The following is a 9,134-nucleotide window of genomic DNA, read 5'->3' as shown; positions in this document are numbered from 1 at the left end:
TACCATTTGTTACTTGAGAGCAGAATATGAATGCTATGGGACAATATTTCTAATTTTAAGAGATTTTTGACTATGTTATCACTCATGTCCCATCGATCAGAAATGGGATAACGCCTATAAACTTGACATATAATGGAATCTGAAGATTTTCTTTTGGCTACTTATAGTATATACCATTTGTTACTTGAGAGCAGAAAATGAATGCTATGGGACAATATTTATAATTTTAAGAGATTTTTGACCATATTATTACTCATGTCCCATCGACCAGAAATGGGATAACGCCTATAAACTCGACATATAATGGAATCTGAAGATTTTGTTCTGACTACTGATAGTAAATGCCATTTCTAACTTGAGAGCAGAATATGAATGCTATGGGTCAATATTTCTAATTTTAAGAGATTTTTGACTATATTATTACTCATGTCCCCTCGACCAGAAATGGGATAACGCCTATAAACTTGACATATAATGGAATCTGGAGATTTTGTTTTGACTACTGATAGTAAGTCCCATTTCTAAGTTGAGAGCAGAATATGAATGCTATGGGTCAATATTTCTAATTTTAAGAGATTTTTGACTATGTTATCACTCATGTCCCCTCGACCAGAAATGGGATCACGTCTATAAACTTGACATATAATGGAATCTTAAGATTTTGTTTTGACTACTTATAGTATATACCATTTGTTACTTGAGAGCAGAATATGAATGCTATGGGTCAATATTTCTAATTTTAAGAGATTTTTGACTATGTTATCACTCATGTCCCCTCGACCAGAAATGGGATAACGTCTATAAACTTGACATATAATGGAATCTTAAGATTTTGTTTTGACTACTTATAGTATATACCATTTGTTACTTGAGAACAGAATATGAATGCTATGGGTCAATATTTCTAATTTTAAGAGATTTTTGACTATGTTATCACTCAAGTCCCCTCGACCAGAAATGGGATAACGCCTATAAACTCGACAAACAATGGAATCTTAAGATTTTGTTTTGACTACTGATAGTAAGTCCCATTTCTAAGTTGAGAACAGAATATGAATGCTATGGGTCAATATTTCTAATTTTAAGAGATTTTTGACTATATTATTACTCATGTCCCCTCGACCAGAAATGGGATAACGTCTATAAACTTGACATATAATGGAATCTTAAGATTTTGTTTTGACTACTTATAGTATATACCATTTGTTACTTGAGAGCAGAATATGAATGCTATGGGGCAATATTTCTAATTTTAAGAGATTTTTGACTATGTTATCACTCATGTCCTCTCGACCAGAAATGGGATAACGCCTATAAACTCGACAAATAATGGAATCTGAAGATTTTGTTTTGGCTACTTATAGTAAATAACATTTCAAACCTGTCAGCAAAGCCTGAATGCCAAGGGTCAATATTTATAATGTTTAAGAGAGTTTTGACCATATCATTACTCATGTCCCCTCGACCAGAAATGGGATAACGTCTATAAACTTGACATATAATGGAATCTGAAGATTTTGTTTTGACTACTTATAGTATATACCATTTGTTACTTGAGAGCAGAATATGAATGCTATGGGGCAATATTTCTAATTTTAAGAGATTTCTGACCATATCATTACTCATGTCCCCTCGACCAGAAATGGGATAACACCTATAAACTCGACAAATAATGGAATCTTAAGATTTTGTTTTGACTACTGATAGTAAGTCCCATTTCTAAGTTGAGAGCAGAATATGAATGCTATGGGTCAGTATTTCTAATTTTAAGAGATTTTTGACTATATTATTACTCATGTCCCCTCGACCAGAAATGGGATAACGCCTATAAACTTGACATATAATGGAATCTGGAGATTTTGTTTTGACTACTTATAATAAATAACATTTTAAACCTGTCAGCAAAGCCTGAATGCTATGGGACAATATTTCTAATTTTAAGAGATTTTTGACCATATTATTACTCATGTCCCCTCGACCAGAAATGGGATAACGCCTATAAACTTGACACATTATGGAATCTTAAGATTTTGTTTTGACTACTGATAGTAAATCCCATTTGTTACTTGAGAGCAGAATATGAATGCTATGGGGCAATATTTCTAATTTTAAGAGATTTTTGACTATATTATTACTCATGTCCCCTCGACCAGAAATGGGATAACGCCTATAAACTTGACATATAATGGAATCTGGAGAATTTGTTTTGACTACTTATAGTATATGCCATTTGTTACTTGAGAGCAGAATATGAATGCTATGGGGCAATATTTCTAATTTTAAGAGATTTTTGACTATGTTATCACTCAAGTCCCCTCGACCATAAATGGGATAACACCTATATACTCGACAAATAATGGAATCTTAAGATTTTGTTTTGACTACTGATAATAAGTCCCATTTCTAAGTAGAGAGCAGAATATGAATGCTATGGGTCAATATTTCTAATTTTAAGAGATTTCTGACCATATTATTACTCATGTCCCCTCGACCAGAAATGGGATAACGCCTATAAACTTGACATATAATGGAATCTGGAGATTTTGTTTTGACTACTGATAGTAAATACCATTTGTTACTTGAGAGCAGAATATGAATGTTATGGGACAATATTTCTAATTTTAAGAGATTTTTGACTATGTTATCACTCATGTCCCCTCGACCAGAAATGGGATAACGCCTATAAACTTGACATATAATGGAATCTGAAGATTTTGTTTTGGCTACTTATAGTAAATAACATTTCAAACCTGTCAGCAAAGCCTGAATGCTATGGGTCAATATTTATAATGTTTAAGAGATTTTTGACCATATCATTACTCATGTCCCCTCGACGATAAATGGGATAACACCTATAAACTCGACAAATAATGGAATCTGAAGATTTTGTTTTGACTACTTATAGTAAATGCCATTTCTAAGTTGAGAGCAGAATATGAATGCTATGGGTCAATATTTCTAATTTTAAGAGATTTTTGACTATATTATTACTCATGTCCCCTCGACCAGAAATGGGATAACGCCTATAAACTCGACAAATAAAGGAATCTTAAGATTTTGTTTTGACTACTGATAGTAAGCCATATTTCTAAGTTGAGAGCAGAATGTGAATGCTATGGGTATTCATGCATTTATCAAAATTGTATATGCCTTCTTTATTATGTGTACTTGCTTTGTTTAGGCTTTGGTTAAAATTATTAAAGGTTAAGGTCTGTGTTCTGATATTTGCAAAACACATTTTAATTATTGTATGAGGCATGGTTTTCTCTGTAGACATGAAACTATATATGTACATCTTTACAAATACTGCCACATTAAATGTTAGTGCTATATATGTCAATGTTCAAGGTGACATTTGAGGTTATTGGGACACATGGTTGTATTAACTGTATTACTTGTGTAATGCAGAGACTGGGTTATATTTGGACGAAGAAATTGTGTGATGGTTTGGACTTGAAATACATGGTAGTTTTTTTAAGACATTTTGAGTAAATGGAAATGTTTCTGATTTTGCAAGTATTTTTAAACATTTGCTAGTTACATTGGTTTGCATTCTGAAAACATTTAATTCCCATGAAAATGATGTGTATAATGGTCTTTGTCATATTTATGTAACCTCCAGGTTTATGTTCATTTGATGTTAAGGAGCCAATGGCTATCATTATTCATCTGGCATTTCTTGTGTGTTAGAATATTTGGCTGACTTATTTCAACAGCCATAAAAATATATTTGTGTCTACCAAATTAAGCGCTTGAATACCACATATGATTATATTTAACATAATAATCATTTAGTCTACCTTGTTGCAATATGGTTTAGACCAGGACCCCAGCAATCTATTCTTGTCATAACAGGCGACTAAATAGATCTGGTTGTTAGATTTGGTGACTTTATTGATTGTGTGTCATCGTACCCCGATGGTGTGGATCGTTGCTCATAATAGGAATGACTGATTTGTCTGGTCTGAATTTGCATACAGGTGGCTGGAACATGGCTGAATATAGCAATAAACAAGAGTGAAAAAAATATCAAAAATATATGATCATGTAGTTTGCATATGTTGTTGTTAGCTAACAATTTGTTATATGTTTGTTTGTTTGTTTCTTATGTGCCTCAGATTTGTCATCAATAATATACATAGGGTGTTTTGTATTTTTGTAATAAAACACCTTCAATGAACTTCATTTCTTTTGTCATGTGAAGTGAATACACCAACAACTAACCCCAGGAGGTGATGGATGTCTACAATCTGACTTCTCACACAATGTCAACCTTGACAAATGTACCTTGAACAGCTCATCTATGTTCAGCTACATACACTTTTTTCTGGTATTAAGTTATCATTGCATGAATGTCCAATCGTGTGTAACAAACTAAAAGCCAATGTGAAGCTTACACCATCTCTAATTACACAAACATTATTTAGTTCCTACATAGGAGTATCCTCTTCTTTCTTCAGATTTGAACACACAATTTAACAGCAGACAAAATGCATGTATAAGTTGATGTAAAGAAGGTGTTCTATTCATGGTAACACACGTGCTTCACATCCTATGTATAGATGTGAGTGTAAAACTAATAATATACACAGATGTAGGGCACAGGTCCTGCTGACTGGTATGTGACTTCACCCCACCCACATGCAAATGTGTACACTTGGTGCCCTCTACAGTGATGTGACTGGCATTATGCTTATAGCAGCATTAAAACAAACTACCTCACTGCTGCCACACTTTACTTTATGTTTTCACGGGACGTCCCAAACACTTACATTAACTAATGATGTCTTATAAACCAACTGAGACATTTGTACTGTTTAATTTGCCTAACCTGTACAATGGGTAGCCTGTTACATTTGCACAAGTCTCGAAGGCAAAACGTATTAGTTTTAAATAATAATTTCTAGATTATGTAAAGAGAAAGAACATTTTGACGTTGGATTCATCTAGACTTGCCCACAATGAGTATAGAATTACAAGGAGCCATACTAGTAGCCTGTATACAATACTTCTAATGCATACCAAAAATGCAAAACTAAATTCCAGTTTATTGATTAAAAAAAATATGCTTTATCTGACCCTAACATGAACACCAATATAAACACCAGTTCCAACTGGTAAAACCTGCAAACAAAACAAAAACGAATTCAATATAATTTTTATGAATATACAATACTGATATTGATCAATCATCTTGTGTGGGGGTGACACATCACTTTCTGGTCCTCTTCAAACTATCTGATGGGGAATGAAAACCACTGACATTTAACCATATATATGTAATGAATATGAACACTACCAGCCTGGATTAGAATTTGAATTTTGAATTTAATGTTATACTGGATATTTAGAAAGTTATCGTGTCCATATTTAGCCCATCCAAATACACCACATCTGAAAACGCTGAAGGAAACAGGGAGTGCACGAGAAGTAGTTGGTATGGAACTTGATATATACGTTGCTATACGGGAGTTATGACACACTGCTAACGAGAAGGAATATTTCCTATTTTAATGCCCATTTCCCAGTGTTTATTTTCCATGAGACAATGGCAAAGTGGAAGGTGATACTGGGAAGAAAATTCCTTAAAATTCCCCACTTGCTTACAAAATACACGAACGTTTTTTACAAACATTTTGATTTATTTCCTCTTAGTTTTGCATAAAATAATGATAGTTTACAGATTGATAAAAAGGAAAGTTTCTTCAGGTTCTGCTGTACCGCAAACAATGCAGTCTCACTGCACGCTGTGTGTTGTCACAACACGGCAGAAGTTCGATGCACTTCCGGGTTCAGTTGAGAAGCAGTGCGTACGAAATAAGTGTCGTGTGCATACACAAGCCACGCCCACTCATGAATATTGTAGACTTAAGACCATTGTAGGTTTAAGGGCACAACACACGTGTTTGCAAAGCGTCTTGGTAAGTGTGTTTCATGGAAATATCATTCGAAGATCTATCATGTGTTTGCAATACGTTTTTTACTATTTAATCATTTGGAAATATATTTCTCAGACGTTTCACCGAAAGAGTCACGAAAACAGTAGATCGGTTGCGTGTGTGGGATTCTTTGCCACAGTGTCGGACTCGGCAGGTAACACGCTTGATGTTTTACATGACCCGGCCTAATTAATAAGCTAAGCATGTATTTTCTGTGTGAAATGAGAAAATCCATTGCACGGTCAGGTAAATCATCGTCTAATTCGACGGGTTCTTTTAACGAACTAAGCCATCTTGGGTTGTTTGTTTACATACCGCCGATGATTCTATCATTTCCACTTTTGACCAAGTTACCATGTTTGTTGAGGTTAACACTAGCCTTGCCTTCGCATGTGTTTGTGACAGGTGACACATGAGGGGAAGGATAACTTCACTTTGAGGATACCTTGTATCATCACTATTTGATAATTATTTATAAATACATGCCTATTATTAACTGTTGATGTTTATTCAGTATAGGACAAAGGACAAAAGACACGATACAACAGTGCACACGCTAGAACCTTTGTATTTTGTACATATATTGTACAAATGCATTGGAATGACGTAGATAATCTAGACTTTACTGCAATCCTATAATTGTATGACTAATAAGAACCATGCCATCGGCAAACATCAGTAATATTAAACGGATGTGAAGAATAATTACTCCAAACTCTTGAGAAACAGACAATTCACTGACAATATCATATATGAAAAGCGAAAAAAGAATCGGCGATAAATTGTCTCCTTGTCGGACACCTGTAAACGAACTGAAAAAATTCTGAGCAGTTACCATCAACTGATTTGACACATGACTTGACATCTCTATATATGTTACGAAATAGAGAGAGCAATTTGGAACTACAACCCAATAATTTTAACTTGTGCCTGCCACAATGCTTGTCTATTCACAAAATCAATCGTTTACGAAAATCAATACGAGCAGATTATAACTTTAAACCTTTACACAATGCTATATTTATAAGACCGTGTAACACGAAAATAGAATCTGTGGTACTGTTTTTTTCTTCTAAAACCAGACTGCTCTTCGACAAGGACCGAACAGTTCTCACACCACTCTACAAGCCCAGCTGCTAAATAATTCACGAGAGAAGAATAATTCCTCTAAAATTATCGACGATAGTCTTACTACCTTTAAGGTGAAAATGGACAATAACACCCATTGTCCAATCAGTTGGATCATGTCCTGTTTTTAATATATTATAAATAATACAATACATAATATAATACAAATAATAGAAAACAGGTGGAGAGGTAGCCTCGGGAAAGAACACCCAAGAGGCCTAAAAAGGAACACGTCCTTTCCACCAGCAAGTGCAAACTGCTTGTGTGGAGACTGAAGTTGCCATGATGTCACATTTCGTAATTGAGTCATAGCTAGGTTCAGTTACAGTAATGTTCGAAAAAGGATCGCTAATGATGTACGAAACCAACCTGACTGTGTATATTTATGTATTAATTTTAATTCCTATATGGGAATGAACACAAGAGAAGATATAGTTTTGTTGATAACAATATTGACAATATTAATGCTGGTTATCAAACTTCAAATAAGCCAGTTTGTTTTACTTCCTTGCGTGGATGGCATACAATTCACAAACTTAAGGTTTAAATACAAATAACAGACACGGATACAAATAAGAGTTCACATGTCAATATGTACATATCATATGTACATCAGGATGCTTCCTGTCAACAATAGTTTGAAATGTACAGTACACATCTGATGTTTCCAAAACATTGCATCTTCATCAAATATCACCGTGTCAGTTTACATCGAACCCTCTATTTCCTCACCATTGGTATATCGATATTTGTGCAACGTATATAAGGTGGGTGAGGAAAACTGAAACCTCAATGACATCGAACCCCACACTAGAGTGACAAAGAGCAGGGACAGGAATGAATATAGTCAACCGAATAATGCCGAAATTTTTTGCGCTACGTTCTCAGATGTGAACTACAAGATCATATCGTGACACATGAATCGTTAAAAAGGTTAAATGTATTAAATGTAAGAACAAAATGTTCACTAAAGATTTCATTCTCCGAGATGCCAAGTATAACGTGTGATAGATGATAGTTTTTACACTGAAGGCTTAGACACAAACCATATGTATGTAGCCAAGATATGATATAGATTACATGACCACATTCAACATCTTGAAGTCCACATGTACAACATTACAGAAATGAAACACCGAAACATTAAACGGACTGTAAAGTACAGTAAGTGATTAGGTTTACTTACATATGTTGACACTAGTTGCATATACACAGTGCAGGTAGCAGACAAGCAGCCTCGCGGTCCACATATCTCCGGCCTGTGTGCCATGCATCTACTCGTTGTGGTGAACCCAACAGGGAAGTAGAACGCAGATTCGGAAAACAGAGCGGAAAACTGACTGTATCCCAGATCCTGTTGATGTATCTTTTGTACTATGGTCTGTTCAAATGGGGGCGGACGGGTAACCTAGTGGTTAAAGCGTTCGCTCGTCACGCCGGAGACCGGGTTCGATTCCTGACATTGGTACAATATGTGAAGCCCATTTCTGGTTTCCCCCGCCGTGATATGGCTGGAATATTGCTAAAAGCGGCGTAAAACCATACTCACTCACTAACTGTTCAACAGAGTCACTGAAGCAGGAGGAAACTGAGTTTTCACTATCACCCCAATATTTCATGATTTGCAATAGAGGAAAAGACATCCCCTTCATTTGCCTTTTTGGTATGTGACACATGTGCATCTATGTATACTTTATCGCGGAGAACTCTTTTATTTATTTGGAGGAAATCGTAACATTAACCATTATCCTTTCCTTCAACGTTTAAGGAGATTCTAAATTTTACTTCGTTCCCCTATATATGCCTGTGTCTTTTATCATCCAAAAATGGCTCACACAGGAGATATCGCTTGGGTCAGATTTATGTAGATACCGCTGCAATGAAATTACATCTCAATGCTTTGCAGACCATTGTGAGGTCACAATCAAATGACATCACTAATGGCTCTGATACTAAAGCTGTTAGCAGTACTTTTTTACACTTAGACACTGCTTATTACTGTCTACAAAATGAAAAGGTTGGGAGAATGATGTTGGATGATAAATAAAAGCTCACCCTCGTGTCTTT

The 9,134-nt window shown here is 35.1% G+C and overlaps 1 pseudogene; it reads right to left on the bottom strand.

The window, feature by feature from the left end:
* The window catches only part of LOC139443651 (uncharacterized), a 55,493-nt pseudogene extending 47,148 nt beyond the window's left edge, over positions 1-8,345 (bottom strand).
* Positions 8,346-9,134: the final 789 nt, after the last annotated feature.

This window comes from Haliotis cracherodii, unplaced genomic scaffold (assembly GCF_022045235.1).
Source record: "Haliotis cracherodii isolate W230 unplaced genomic scaffold, xgHalCrac1.p SCAF_5, whole genome shotgun sequence".
NCBI lineage: Eukaryota > Metazoa > Mollusca > Gastropoda > Lepetellida > Haliotidae > Haliotis > Haliotis cracherodii.
This window is presented reverse-complemented; position numbering and strand designations above follow the sequence as displayed.